The sequence below is a fragment of the Bos indicus genome, chromosome 5 (genome assembly GCF_029378745.1).
Source record: "Bos indicus isolate NIAB-ARS_2022 breed Sahiwal x Tharparkar chromosome 5, NIAB-ARS_B.indTharparkar_mat_pri_1.0, whole genome shotgun sequence".
In the NCBI taxonomy this organism is placed as follows: Eukaryota; Metazoa; Chordata; class Mammalia; order Artiodactyla; family Bovidae; genus Bos; species Bos indicus.
The window spans coordinates 19,519,165-19,533,989 of record NC_091764.1 but is presented as its reverse complement, the minus strand read 5'-3'; the positions used below and the strand labels follow the sequence as shown (position 1 = coordinate 19,533,989).

Sequence of the window (14,825 nt, the reverse complement as noted above, 5' to 3'; positions counted from 1 at the left end):
TAATTTTTTTTTTTTTTTTTTTTTGGCCACATGGCTTGCAGGATCTTTGTTCCCTGACCAGGGATTGAACCAGGGCCCATGGCAGTGAAAGCACCGAGTTCCCTATGATTTTATTTAATGCAGTTTAAAGCTCTACTCAACTCTGGTTCAGATACAAAGAATTTTGCCCTTAATTTTCTCAAAACTTAACTGTCTTTACCCAAATGAAGTGGGCATCTATTTGGATAATAAATCCTGGTTTTTCTTCCATCTCCACACAAAATTAGTGAACACATTAGTAAAGCCCTGGACACGAGGCATTAGTCTTGTTGTTCTATTAACTGCTGGGCCTCTGAAAAGAACACCAAATTAATATATTGCTCAAGCAAAGCCGAGTTTGCTGCTCATTACAATGAAGGAGAGCCCTGTATTGGCATCATCTTAGGGTGTCTCAGAGTGGAACTTCAAGGATGGGTATTTATAAGGTGAAGATGAGATTTCCAGTGTGGGAACTTGCTTGTGGCTGGACCAAGTGTGTGACGCACAATTTAAGACTGGTGAATTCAGCAAGGTGTAGGTTTTGAAATGACTCTTGGTAAGTAAACAACTCTTTGATAAGCACTCTGGTTTTCCCAGTTGAGCTGTCTAGCCTTCACAGGAATGCATTTTCTGGATGTTTTTGAGACAAATATTTTACAAGCTCTATCTTCTTGGGCAAGAACTTCCCAGTGTAGAAAGCTATGTTAATGGAGTCCTATTTTGTATAGTTGTAAGAAGATTTTCTCAGTTCTTTATGTCTCTTATCTGTAAATGGAGATGATTCTAGCACTTACCTCATGGAGTTATTATAAGGTTTAATGAGTTAATGGAGGTTAAGCACTTAGAAAAAGTACCTGGCACGCAGAAGGTGTTATGTATCTATTTATCATCATCTTTCCAACCTAGTACATTTTAATTAGTCTTGCCCGTGCCAGATTGAGGAGGACTTTCAATCTAAATGGATTTTTAAGGATTTTTTTTCTGATAAAATCAGATTTATAGCAACGATAGTTATCTAACAGCTCCACATTACTTTGCTTTTTAAGCCATTCTGAATCAACAAAATTCATTACATTTTCATATATTGCCCCGACTTTTACCTTTCCTGAATTCTAGATATGTGTTTGCTGTCAGAGATGAAATTCCATTTCCCAAAGTGGAACTTCTCATCTTTACATGAGTTCTTCCAGCACCCAACTTGGCATTACTAGAGCCACTCAAATGTAGGAGTGAAGACAAATGCAGGTTCTGATTTCTATCCCATCCTCCCATAGGCTCTTGTCAAAGGTCTCAGTCATTAAGCAAATATTAGGTGAATACCTTGTATGCTCCAGGTTTTCTGATTGGTATAGGGAATAAAATGGTAAGCAAAGCAGATATGCAATCTCCCCTCACAAAGCATAGACTCCGTGGTAGAGATGGATATCAATCTGGTGTAAAGTTACAACTGCCACAGATAACAGACACAGGCATGTCAAAAGGACTGAGACTGCTTGCACATATATCATTGTAACTTGGGACTCAGAACTAAGGCCACCGACATCAGCAAGACTGCATGATTTATTCCAGTGATTCCTGCCCAGGGAGCTAAGACTATACACTGGTAAATATCTTTATTGTTTGCTTTAGGAACTTCCTTAAAAAATCAATTTATCTGAACTTTAGCTGCTCAAACAGTCAATGTCTCAGGATAACAAACTCTTCACTGTATAACTCCTTGCTTCAAGACCCCCAGCTCACTCTCAATTCACTACCTCTAAATGATTAAAAAAAGAACTTTGCCTGATCTCAACTGGATCCCCTTAAAACCACTTGAGTCAAGACCTCAAAACTCTATCATATCAGCTCCTGACTTCCCCTTTCTGAGACATTTCTAAGTTTTACTTGAGTGACAGGTTATGCTGGTGGTCTTTTGGAGAGGCTATACTCAATAAATCATGACAAGCTGATAGAGGCTATGAAATCAAAACACGGGGAAAAGAGTGGGTAGCAAGAGACCTGGTCTAGAATGAGAGTGGGGAAGGAGAGCTCAGAAACCTCTAGAGTAAACGATGTTGGAACTGAAAATTCAACACCGAGGAGGAATTAACTAGATAAAGAGTGAAGGAGGACCTCTCTTGCCTCTGCGCTTCCAAGATGATCAAGAAAAGAATAATGACCAAAAACAAGAATAATGGTCGGACCAAGAAGGGCCTCGGCCACGTGCAGCCTATTCGCTGCACCAACTGTGCTTGGTGCCTGCCCGAGGATAAGTTTACTAAGAAGTCTTTATGTAGAACATCGTAGCGCTCGCAGCCTTCGGGGACATTTTTGAAGCGAGTGTTTTTGATGCCCATTGTGCAATGCATCGTAAGGTAGTCAGGAATCTCTCGGAAGCCCCGAAAGACTGAACACCTCTATCCTCGATTTAGACGTCCAGGTGCTACCCCATGTCCTCCTCCAAAGCCCAAGTAAGAATCCAAGTCCTTAAAGATTAAAGAAATACTGGGTTCTCTGAAATGACAATAAAATGGAAATTATACTTAAAAAAAAAAAAAGACAGAGCGAAGGAGGGAGAGTGTTCCAGGCAAAGGCGTTGAATTGGGAGAGGACTGTATTTTTCTAGAATGGAAAGAAGTCTACAGGGGCTGGAGCAGCAAGAAGGATAGGAGGAAATGAAGGGTAGGAGGAAAAGTCCAAAGGATGGGCAGAACCAGCCAGGTCATAAGGACCCCACACTATGTATTGAAGACTGGAGCTCTTATTTCTGAAAGAAAAGGGCCACAACTGAAGACCTTACAGCAGAAGAGTGATAGGATCTGATTTGACACTTTAAAAAGCTCACTCTGGCTGCTGGGTGGATGGAGTGATTGTAGAGAGCAAAAGTTAATGAGACATAGTTAAGAACTGCTGTAGAACTCAAAAAAAAAAAAAAGCTAAGATGGAATTTGCCACCTGTATAGTAATCCAAGTCCGTCCTACACTCCCAGTTTAGCTTTTCACCATAGCCTGCTACCCTAGTCTAACTTAGACCATTCTCCTTTTTTGGCTGAACCACGCTGGCATGTGAGATCTTAGCTTCCTGAGACTAGGTATTGAACCTGTGCCCCCTGCATTGGAAGGCAGAGTCTTATGCACTGGACTGCCAGAGAAGTTCCTAATCTAGACCATTCTAAATCAACTCTAGGACCTAACTAGTTCTCTGATTTCCATATCCTGTTCTATAAAATGGGAGAAATAATAACATATATACTTCTCGTTTAACTCAACAAATACTTTTGAGCAACTGTCATATGTCCAACATGTGCTAAGTCCCAGAAATTTACTCATGAGCAAAAGCAAGACAAGACAAACATATCCTGCCCTGCAAAGCCATCAGATCAAGTGAAACAAAGCATATCAAAGCTCTTTGAAAACTGTGAAACTTTAGGTATCATATATATTTTTATTTTCTGTTTATTTGCTATTTTGACACCTGAGGTTTGACAGAAAACAGCAAACTTCTGTAAAGCGATTATGCTTCAATAAAAAGTAAATGAATTAAAAAAAATTAAAAAGCCTTTCTGGAGATAGACTGTTCCGCCTGGAGCTAGCAAACTTAAGAGATAGCCAAGGGCTTCCCAGGTGACTCAAGTGGTAAAGAACCACTGCAGGCTGCAGTCCATGGGGTCACAAAGAGTTGAACACAACTTAGTGACTGAGCAGCTCCAAGAACCTGTCTGGGAGCACACCTTTGATATGCCAACAAACCAATTAGAGCCATCCTCTATCAGGCCTCACACCCCAGCAGACAATATCCCTCTGCCTTAATCATCCTAGGCCAGGTGTCAGGTGACTAGGACTTCTCTGGTGGTTCAGATGGTAAAGAATCTGCCTGCAATGCAGGAGATGAGGGTTAAACCCCTGGGTTGGGAAGATCTCCTGGAGAAGGAAATGGCAACCCACTCCAATGTTCTTTCCTGGAGAATTCCCACAGACAGAGGAGCCTGCTGGGCTACAGTTCTCGGGGTTGCAAAGAGTCGGACATGACTGAGTGACTGACACTATACTTTAGAGCCCACAGAAACAAGACTGTTTACCCTGGGATGCCTTGACTTTCCCCTAGAAACTGCAAAAAATTTCTAGCCTCAGCCTTCCTCCTTTTTCCTGTCTTCTGCTTGAAGATAAAACCCCCATTCTGGTGCTTTTCCTGTGACCCTGTATGGCAACAGTGACTCCAGTCTAGACCCATGAGTATAATAAATTTGGTTTTCTTGTGATCTCCTGTGGCTGCCCTTGACTGACCATCACATAAAAGCACGTAGAAGACTGCATTAACACTTTTGATTGCAAGTAACTAAAACACAAATCAAGCACCATGAAAAACAGGAAATTTTTTAACTCACGTAGGGGACAGTCTAGGAGTATCCTAGTCTGATGCATAATTGTATCTATGACATCAAAGAATGACCTGAGGGATCCATATCTTTCTCCATCACTTAGGCTGTTTCCACATCACGGACCAAATGGCCACCAGCAGTGAAAGGACAGTCTCGAGAGAAAGACTCCATCTCTCATGAGAGCCCTAAGAGGAAAGTTCAGGGCAGAAATCTGATTGCGTCTGGTTTAGATCATGTGCCTGCCCATGGTGTTGGTCTTGAGGTAGCATTCTCTCAGGGCCTGGATCACATGCGCATTCCTGGTGGAAGTAATTGGGTGAATCAGTTCTCCTGAGCAATGTTTCTAAGGGTTGGTGTGAGGGAAGATGGGTTCCCTAGTGGGAGGTTTCTGGGCAAAGAACAACCACAGCAACAAGTTCACAACAAAGATGTTGCAGACACACACTAGGATTAATAATTAGGATCTGAATATCTGATGTCTGATAGCCTTTATGAGCCTCAACATAAATAGTAGAGAGGAAGTAAGGAAAATAAGAGAAAGAGCAAAATGGAATAATAATAGCTAGAGGATGACATTATGAGAGCCAGGCTGATGACTTTCCAGATAAAAGAGAGCTGGAGATGTTTTTAGTCTGAGGAAGTTGGACTGAAACACACTGGAGAGAAAGGGAAAAAATCAGTGGGAAAAGGTCAAGGAGGAGAAAAAAATAGAGAACATAATGAGAGAATTTTAGATTGGAGGAGGGATATCTCAGCTTTTGACACAGGAAAGAAAAAGGTTTTGATGGCTATGGATGTACCATACTTAAAAATCATCTATTTTTTAAAGAAAATTTACTGCTTGAACCATCCATCTCTTATATAGGAGTCATCTTAACATTTTTTCCGTAATTTACTTGAAGCACTTTTTAGTGTTATACGAAATAATGGTGCTTCTTATACTCAATACTCACTTAGATTTGATGAAATTTGGTGGGTAATTGTATCAGTAATTGATCATCCCCATGCTCTTCGTTGGAGAAGGCAATGGCACCCCACTCCAGTACTCTTGCCTCTAAAATCCCATGGACAGAGGAGCCTGGTGGGCTGCAGTCCATGGGGTCGCTAAGAGTCAGACACAACTGAGCGACTTCACTTTCACTTTTCACTTTTATGCATTGGAGAAGGAAATGGCAACCCACTCCAGTGTCCTGGCTGGAGAATCCCAGGGACAGAGGAGCCTGGTGGGCTGCCGTCTATGGGGTCACACAGAGTTGGACACGACTGAAGCGACTTAGCAGCATGCTCTTCGTATTCTGAGCAGATGAAGTAAGAGATGCAGAGACATTGTTTGCCAGCAGGGATGGGGTTGAAATTTAGATAAGGTCAGTTCAGCCCTGGCTCTGAATTGACTATCGGTTCCATCAGTTACTTCAGAGTCAGGGCTGAACTGATCTCATCTCTATTTCAACCCTTCCGAGTGTCTCCGACGGGTATGGAGTTTGATTCTAAATGCGATTTTGCCTTCCTACTGTCTGGTTGGGGCCTCTCCTTTACCCTTGAATATGGAGTATCTTTTTTTGGTGGGATTCAACATTCTCCTCTCTATGGTTGCTCAGCAGCGAGCTGCAATTTTGAAGTTCTCCCAGAAGATAAGCACACATCCTTCTACTCCATCATCTTACAGTGTCAAACAACCTCTCTATATCTCTTACTTCATCTGCTCTGAGTACGAAGAGAATGGGGATGGTCAAACAATTACTGATACAATTACCTACCAAATTTCATCACATCTAAGTGATTACTGATTATCAGAAGCACCATTATTTCATATAACACTAAAAAATGCTTCAATTATGGACAAAAATGTTGACAATTCCTATTTAAAGATTCAAGAAGTAAATTGTCTTTAAAAAAATGACTCTTGGCTCCACCAGTTACTGTGCTTCCCTGGTGGCTCAGATGGTAGAGAATCTGCCTGCAATGCAGGAGACCCAGGTTCAGTCCCTGGGTTGGGAAGATCCCCTGGAGAAGGAAATGGCTACCTATTCCTGTATTCTTGCCTGTAGAATTTCATGGACAGAGGAGCCTAGCAGGTTACAGTCCATGGGGTTGTAGAGTCAGACACAACTGAGTGACTAACCCTTTCACTTTCACTTTCCACCAGTTACTAGTGAGATCCTTGGTCAAGTTTTACATCCCTATGCTTCAATTTTCTCATCTATAAAATAGGAGTACCTAAATATGAAAGTTATGACCAACCTAGACAGCATATTAAAAAGCAGAGATATTACTTTGTCAACAAAGGTCCATCTAGTCAAGGCTATGCTTTTTCCAGTAGTCATGTAAGGATGTGAGAGTTGGACTGTAAAGAAAGCTGCTGCTGCTGCTAAGTCACTTCAGTCGTGTTAGACTCTGTGCGACCCCATAGACGGCAGCCCACCAGGCTCCCCAGTCCCTGGGATTCTCCAGGCAGGAATGCTGGAGTGGGTTGCCATTTCCTTCTCCAATGCATGGAAGGGAAAAGTGAAAGTGAAGTTGCTCAGTCGTGTCCGACTCTTCTCAACCCCATGGACTTCAGCCTACCAGGCTCCTCCATCCATGGGATTTTCCAGGCAAGAATACTGGAGTGGGGTGCCATTGGAAACTGAGCACCGAATAATTGATGCTTTTGAACTGTGGTGTTGGAGAAGACTCTTGAGAGTCCCCTTGAACTGCAAGGAGATCCAACCAGTCCATCCTAAAGGAGATCAGTCCTGGGTGTTCACTGGAAGGACTGATGCTGAGGCTGAAACTCCAATACTTTGGCCACCTGATGTGAAGAGCTGACTCATTTGAAAAGACCCTGATGCTGGGAAAGATTGAGGGCAGGAGGAGAAGGGGACAACAGAGGATGAGGTGGTTTGGATGGCATCACCGACTCAATGGACATGGGTTTGGGTGAACTCCAGGAGTTGGTGATGGACAGGGAGGCCTGGCGTGCTGCGGTTCATGGAGTCACAAAAAGCTGGACACAACTGAGCGACTGAACTGAACTGAACCTGTATATTTGGAGACTAAATGAATTAAATGTGTGGGAAAAAATTTAACATGTTGCCTGCAGCATAGAGGCTTCGAGTAAAAGTTTGTTGCTGTGTTTTTAATTTTATCTTTGGTGTGGAAGATGTGTGCATGTTTGGAAGGGCTGTGTTTCATTGCCGTGTTTTAATTTTAGTTTTGGTTTGGAGATGTGTGCATGCTGGGAAGGGCTGCCATGGCAAGTGGGAGTGAAACTGCACACCTCAGATGGGACTTGCATCTTCCAACTGAAGCTGCATGACTCATCTCCAGACTTAATGAAACTCAACTTCTTTATGTTTAAGTGCAGAAGGCATTCCGTGAGAGGCAAAGTGCTAGGTAAAAGTAGGTTTATTTATATCCTTTGTAAAGAGGTTGCAGGAAATGGGGCTTGAGAGAATGGTCATGTCCCAGGTCTCACAAAGTTCCTTGGCTTCCTGCAGGAAAGAATTCAAGAATGAGCCATAGTAAAGTGAAAACAGAGATGCACACTCCATAGGCAGAACACAGGTCCATTTCAAAAGGCAAGAGCAACCCCCTAGTGTGGGGGTGGTTAATTTTTACCGGCTGGGTTATTTCCTAGGCTAATGAGTGGGAGAATTGTTCCAGCTATTTGGGGGAAGGGGTGAGAATTTGCAGGAATTGGATCACCACCTACTTTTTGGCCTTCTAGTGTTGGCCTTGGAACTTTCATGGCATCTGTAGGTGTGTCATTTAGCACGCTGGTGTGTTACAGTGAGCATGTAACGAGACTCAGGGCCTACTGGAAATCAAATCTGCCATCGTGGGCCTAGTAGATTCTAAGCAGTTTATGTTGTATCCTCAGTAGCTCTGTCTGTCTTTTTATGGTTGTTCCCTGCCCACTTCCTTCCTGTCTCAGGAGAGAGAACTAAGAACAAGAGGGGAACCATCTGAGAGTTGAAACAGTACATCAACAGCATCGCTGTTTGCCCAGTGCTATCAGTACCTCCCACTGATCAGGTGTCGGGTGGTGATGGCAGGCTGTACCACCTGAGGTTGGCTGAGTGAGGGCAGCAACATGCCACCCATGTCGCCACTGCTGCTGGTCCTTTGCTTACCGTTCTCTTGCTGAGAGCACCTCTCCCAAAAGCCGTGCAGCTCCTGCCTCACTTCACTCAGACTCTTCCACCAATGTTATTTCTACAGTGATGCCTCCCTAGTCACCCTCCTGAGACTAACACTCTACCTCATCCTGATTGGTTGTTTTCCTTTTTATTTCTTTTATGTGGACCAGGAAGTGAAGAGGAACTAAAGATCCTCTTGATGAAAATTAAAGAAGAGAGTGAAAAACCTGCCTTAAAACTCAACATTCAAAAAACTAAGATCATGGCATCCGGTCCCATCACTTCACAACAAATAGATGGGAAAACAATGGAAACAGTGACAGACTTTCTTTTCTTGGGCTCCAGAATCACTGCAGATAGTGACTGCAGCCATGAAATTAAAAGACGCTTGTTCCTTGGAAGGAAAGTTATGACCAACCTAGACAGCATATTAAAAAGGAAAGGTATTACTTTGCCAACCAAGGTCCATCTAGTCAAAGCTATGGTTTTTCCAGTGGTCATGTATGAATGTGAGAGTTGGACTATAAAGAAAGCTGAGCACTGAAGAATTGATGCTTTTGAACTGTGGTGTTGGAGAAGACTCTTGAGAGTCCCTTGGACTGCAAGGAGATCCAACCAGTCAATCCTAAAGGAAATCAGTCTTGAATATCATTGGAAGGACTGATGCTGAAGCTGAAGCTCCAATAATTTGGCCACCTCATTCGAAGAGTTGACTCATTTGAAAAGACCCTGATGCTGGCAAAGATAGAAGGTGGGAGGAAAGTGGGATGACAGAGGGTGAGATGGTTGGATGGCATCATCAACTCAATGGACATGAGTTTGAGCAAGCTCCAGAGGTTGATGATGGACAGGGAGGCCTGGTATGCTGCAGTCCATGGGGTCATAAAGAGTCAGACATGACTGAGTGACTGAACTGAATTGGACCACTTTTAAGGTCTTTACTGAATTTGTTACAATATTGCTTCTGTTTTATGTTTTGGTTTTTTGGCCACGAGGAATGTGGAATCTTATCTCCTCAACTAGGACTCGAACCTGTACCCCTGCATTGGAAGGCAAAATCTCAACTGCTGGACTGCCAGGAAAATTCCAGCTTTAGCATACGATGGCCTTTAGGGGAGGAAAAAATCCTACTTCCTCTCTTTGAGGTTCTCAGCTGGGGTCCTTGTAACCAAGTGAAGTTTCTCAGTGTGCCCGACTCTTTGTGATCCCATGGACTGTAGTCTACCAGACTCCTCCATCCATGGAATTTTCCAGGCAAGAGTACTGAGCGGATTTTCTTTCTTCAGGGGATCTTCCCAACCCAGGGATTGAACCCAGGTCTCCCACATTGGAGGCAGATGCTTTACTGTCTGAGCCACCAGGGAAGCCTGTAACAAAAGACAGTTTAAAAGACAAAAACAAACAGAAGTTTATTAACATGTGTATACCTGGGCTTCCAGGTGGCACAGTGGTAAAGAATCCATTTGCCAATGCAGGAGAAGCGAGAGATGCAGGTTCTATCCCTGGCTTGGGAAGATCCCCTGGAGAAAGAAATGGCAACCCACTCCAGTATTCTTGCCTGGGAAATTCCACAGACAGAGGAGCCTGGGGGCTACAGTCCATGGGGTCACAAAGAGTTGGACATGAATGAGCGATTAAATAGCTGCAGCAGCAGCGTGCCTCATATACAGAGAGAAACTCTGGGAAGAGTGACTCAGAAGTGGTTTAGAATTTGGACTTAAACATTATCTTCCGCTACAACAAAAGAAGAAAGGTGGGAGGGGAGGTGGCAAGTTAAGGGAAGGTGACTAGGAAAATATAATAAACAAGAGTAAGTCTTGCTTTGCAGAGTGACATCTGCGCCTTCCTTCTCTATGGAGAAGAGGTTTCTGTGATTTAGAGTCCTCTTCTCCCTGGTACAGAGTGAGAGACGCTTTTTACAAATGGAGATTTCTTTTATGAATGGAAATTTTCCTTACAAAAGGGTAATTTCTACTCTGATTTCTTTCTCAAAATAATCAGCTTACAATAATCCTTATGCAAAAGAAGCATATTTGGGGGCAGCATATCCTGGTATCTCATAGCATGTAACATTAGAGCACATTCAATCTGTTTATGTATTTATCGCCTATCTCCCTGGCAAGGAAAGAGGTGGTGACTTAGTTTTGTTCGCTATCTCTAATGCCTGGTACAGAACAGACACATAAATAATTGTTGAGCAAACAAATGAATAAATGAGTGAATGAAAGGTGAGGGAGTGATTCAGGTCATCATCAGAAGTTGAGGTTGCCAGGGAGGGAAACGCCGCCCGCGGTAGCTGATACCCACTTGCTCATTCATTCAAAGCTCTTTCTTGTGCTCTTGTTCTGTACCTACGCTGTTTTTGGTGCTAAAGACCGATCAGTGGAGAAAATAGATACAATTCCTGTTCTCTGGAGTTTATGTTCTACTACCGGAGAGAGAAAATAAGCCTGATCAATAATTAATTATGTGCTGTGTTCGAAAGGGATCCGAGCTATGGAAAAGTGAAGCAGGACAAGGGGAATCTAGAACACAGGCCAGAGGGCGGGACAGACTGGAAGTTGATCACAGAGAATCTTGGAGCTGCCTGGGTGACGGTTTTTCTAGGCAGAAGGTACAGCTAGTGCAAGGGGCCGAAGGTAGGAGCAGGTCTGGAGTGTCCAAGTAATAGCCAGTAGGCCGGTGTGCCCGCAGCAGAACAAGGTGGGGGTGCGGGGGCGCCTGGGGATGAGTAGGGTGCCAATGTTGTTCTGGGCGTTGTCAGATATTGTAAGAATCTGGGCTGTGATTCTGAGGAGTGGGAGACATGCAGGGTTTTAGGTAGTAGAGTAACAGGATCTGGGCTTCCCAGGTGGCTCAGTCATCAAGAACCCGCCTGTCAATGCAGGAGTTGCAGGAGCCTCAAAAGAAATCTGCAGCAGAGGGCACCTCCCGGTCCAGAGAGCAAAGTTCCAACTCTGTGTCTGGCCTGAGAGTGCCTGGCAGCAATAGGAGCTGTGTCCTCCAGTCTCTGTGAGTTTGTCCTTCCGGCCTGCAGAGTCACTGCCTTCACTCACCCCTCCACCTGTTGTGTCATCTCAGTAAGAAGAGAGTCACCCAAATACCATGAGCCGCAACCCCAAACCCCAAGGAAGCACTGTGCTTGAATGTCAGGTCCCATCCCCTCCTAGCACTTGTGAAGAGAACTGCCCCACCCCTGGCCCCGACTTTTTGTGGCCTCATGTGTGCAGGCGTTTATCACCCAAGGGCAGCCCGTCCGTTGTCTAGGCTGTGACATTATCGTGGCCCAGTGACATCCTGTAACCTATCAGAACTAGAAAATTCTAAGAGATCTCCCTGTTAGTAGTGGCAACAGGAGTCAGTGCAGAAGCAGAGGACTCGGCGGGTGGAGAGAGGAAAATGGAGCCAATAAAGGATCGCAGACAGACTGAGAGAGTGCTGGTCCAGGAACGAGGCTGCCTGCGTTCCTGAGCTGTTGACAGAAATAATGCGTGGCGATTCCTGCAAGTAGCTCTCACTTTTCCTGAGGTGACTTGAAAACTGACCCAAGCCAAGCTAAAGCGTGTTCTCAGTTCATTCTTGATATTTTCAAAAAAATACCAGCTCTGCTCCCCAGGGCTCAAGGGGTGTGGCCCCCCTGCTATGCACTCCCTGTGCTTCTGCTCTGTGAGTGCTGCAGAGCTAGAGCCCAGGCTGGGCCAAGTTCACGTCTCCTGACTTCCGTCATTAGGATTCTAGATGATGCCTCCTTTTTCTGCTCGTGGTTCAGACCTTGAAAAACATTTAGCCCTCTTTCCTACCAGACATTCTCATTTTATTTTTACTATGACTGCTAACCTCATCTGGAACTAAGACTCTAAAATAATCCTGGTAGTTAAAGCTCTGTGTAGAGGCATATGCTCAGTCGTGTCCGACTCTCTGCAACCCCATGGACTGTAGCCTGCCAGGCTCCTCTGTCCTTGGCGTTTTCCAGGCAAGAACACTGGAGTGGGTTGTCATGTCCTACTCCAAGGGATGTTCCTGACCCAGGGATCAAACCCAAGTCTCCTGTGGCTCCTGCGTTGGCCGGTGGATTTTTTTACCACTGAGCCACCTGGGAAGCCCCAAGTTAAAGCTACTTTCTACTATTCAACACAATCCAGTAAACACTAGGTGAATATCTATTATATGTTGGGTATTGGGAGCAACTGTGCATAAGGCAGGTAAGTCCTCAGGCAGCTTCAGTCTAAAAAAAAAAATAACAAATTTGTAGTCTTATTTTAGGCCAGGTGGCATAGTACTGTTGTATATAGAGCTTTGTTTTGAGGATCATAGAAGAGCAATGGCTTATCCTTCTTGTGGGCTTAAGAACTTGAAGTTGGTCATTTGCTGACCCAGCAAACTCTTGGAACATATTGCTGATTATTGCTGGAAAAGCTGATTAAAACTAAAGCCTGTCTCCTTGTCTCCTGGACTGAATACTTTATACTGAACCTTAATACTTCCATTAAGGTTTGAATGTCATGCTTGTTCCTTTAAACATGGCATCAAGCCAAGTCATTAACTTTCTGACAGCCAGTCCTTTCCCCCGGCTATCTGTTCCAGATCTTCACTGGGTCACTCAAGCTGCATGGATGCTTTGATGGAAATTGGGAATGAATACACATGTAGAATATTAAACCTGAAAGTACTTGGCCTGAACAGTTTTCTACCCTAGATAAGTAGAAATGGAAAACTGAGTAAAATGATGATTTTCTGCCTGCTTTGTGTCTGTGCAATCTTCTGGGTTTTCTCCAGTTTTATTTTTAAAGTTAACATACAGTAAAGTTGACTTTTTTGTATGTACTGTCTGTCCTGTAAGTTTTAACATGTACATAAATTCATAGAACCATCACCAAAATCAAGATTCAGAACAGCTCAATCCTGCCCCAAACACCCTCGTGTTGTCCCTTTGCCATCACACTCTCTCTCCAGCTCTAATCTGTTGTTCATCACTATGACTTTGTCCTTTAGAGACTTTCATATAAATGGAATCATTGAATAGGTAACCTTTACAGACTGGTTCCTTCTGCTCAGCTTAATGCCTTTGAGATTTATCAAAGTTGTTGAATGATTCAAAGTTGGTTTCATGATATTGTTGAGTAGTGTTCCATTATGTTGATGCACCATGGGTTGTTTATCCATTCACTAATCAAAGGACATTTGGCTTGTTTCCAATTTTTGGTGATTATGACTAGAGCCGCTATGTAAACACTTCTGTACAAAGCTTGTTTGCTTTTGTAAATGTGTTTATCTCTGTATGGTAAATACCCGAGAATAGGATTGCTGGATGTGGTGAGTGTGCAAAGTCAGTCAGACAGGGAAAGACGAGTATCATACGATATCGCTTACATGTGGTACAAATGAACTTATTTATAAAGCAGAAATAGCCTCACAGATGTAGAAACAAGCGTACGGTTGTGGGGGGTAAGGGGGGACAAACTGGGAAACTGGGATTGACAAATACACACCACTATATGTAAAATAGACAACTAATAAGGACCTACGGTGTAACACAGGACCTCTTCTCAGCACTTTTTAGTGACCTATATGGGAAAAGAATCTGAGAGAGAATGTGCTGCTGTTTGTTGTTGTTGAGTTGCCAAGTTGTATCCAACTCATTTGGGACCCCACAGACTGTAGCCCACCAGGCTTCTTTTTCCATGGGATTTCCCAGGCAAGACTATCGAAGTGGATTGCTATTTCCTTCTGCAGGGAATCTTCCAGACCCATGGATTGAACTCACATCTCCTGAATTGGTAAAGATGGGTTCTTTACCACTGAGCTATCTGGGAAGCCCCCCAAAAGAATAAATATATGTTTATTTTTACCTGATACACTTTGCTATATAGCAGAAACCGATGTGACATTGTAAATCAACTCTATGCTAATAAAAATTTTTTTCAAAATTTTTCCAGAGGGCATATACCATTTTACATCCCCACTAACAAAGTACGAGAGTTACAGTGGCTCTGCATCCTAGCTGCCACTTTGTATTTTGGTAATTTTTATTTTACCCATTCTAAAAATGCGTCATGGTTATAAGTTGTATTTCCTTAATGGCTAATAACGTTGAACATCTTTTCATGGGCCTTATTGCAATCTTTGCATTCTCCTTGGTAAAGTATCTACTCAAGTCTTTTACCCGTTTTAATATTAGCTTCTTTTATTTTTTTTAATTGAAATATAATTGATTTACAACATTGTATTAGTTTCTGATGTATGGCAAAGTGGTTCAGTTATACATATATAAACATATTCTTTTTCATATTCTTTTCTATTATGGTTTACTACAGGACACTGAACATAG

At 43.2% G+C, this 14,825-nt stretch overlaps 1 pseudogene; it reads left to right on the top strand.

Annotated features, from left to right (window-relative positions):
- The first annotated feature begins 2,013 nt into the window (after positions 1 to 2,013).
- On the top strand, positions 2,014 to 2,472 carry LOC109558336 (small ribosomal subunit protein eS26-like; annotated as a pseudogene).
- The last annotated feature ends 12,353 nt before the right edge of the window (positions 2,473 to 14,825 follow it).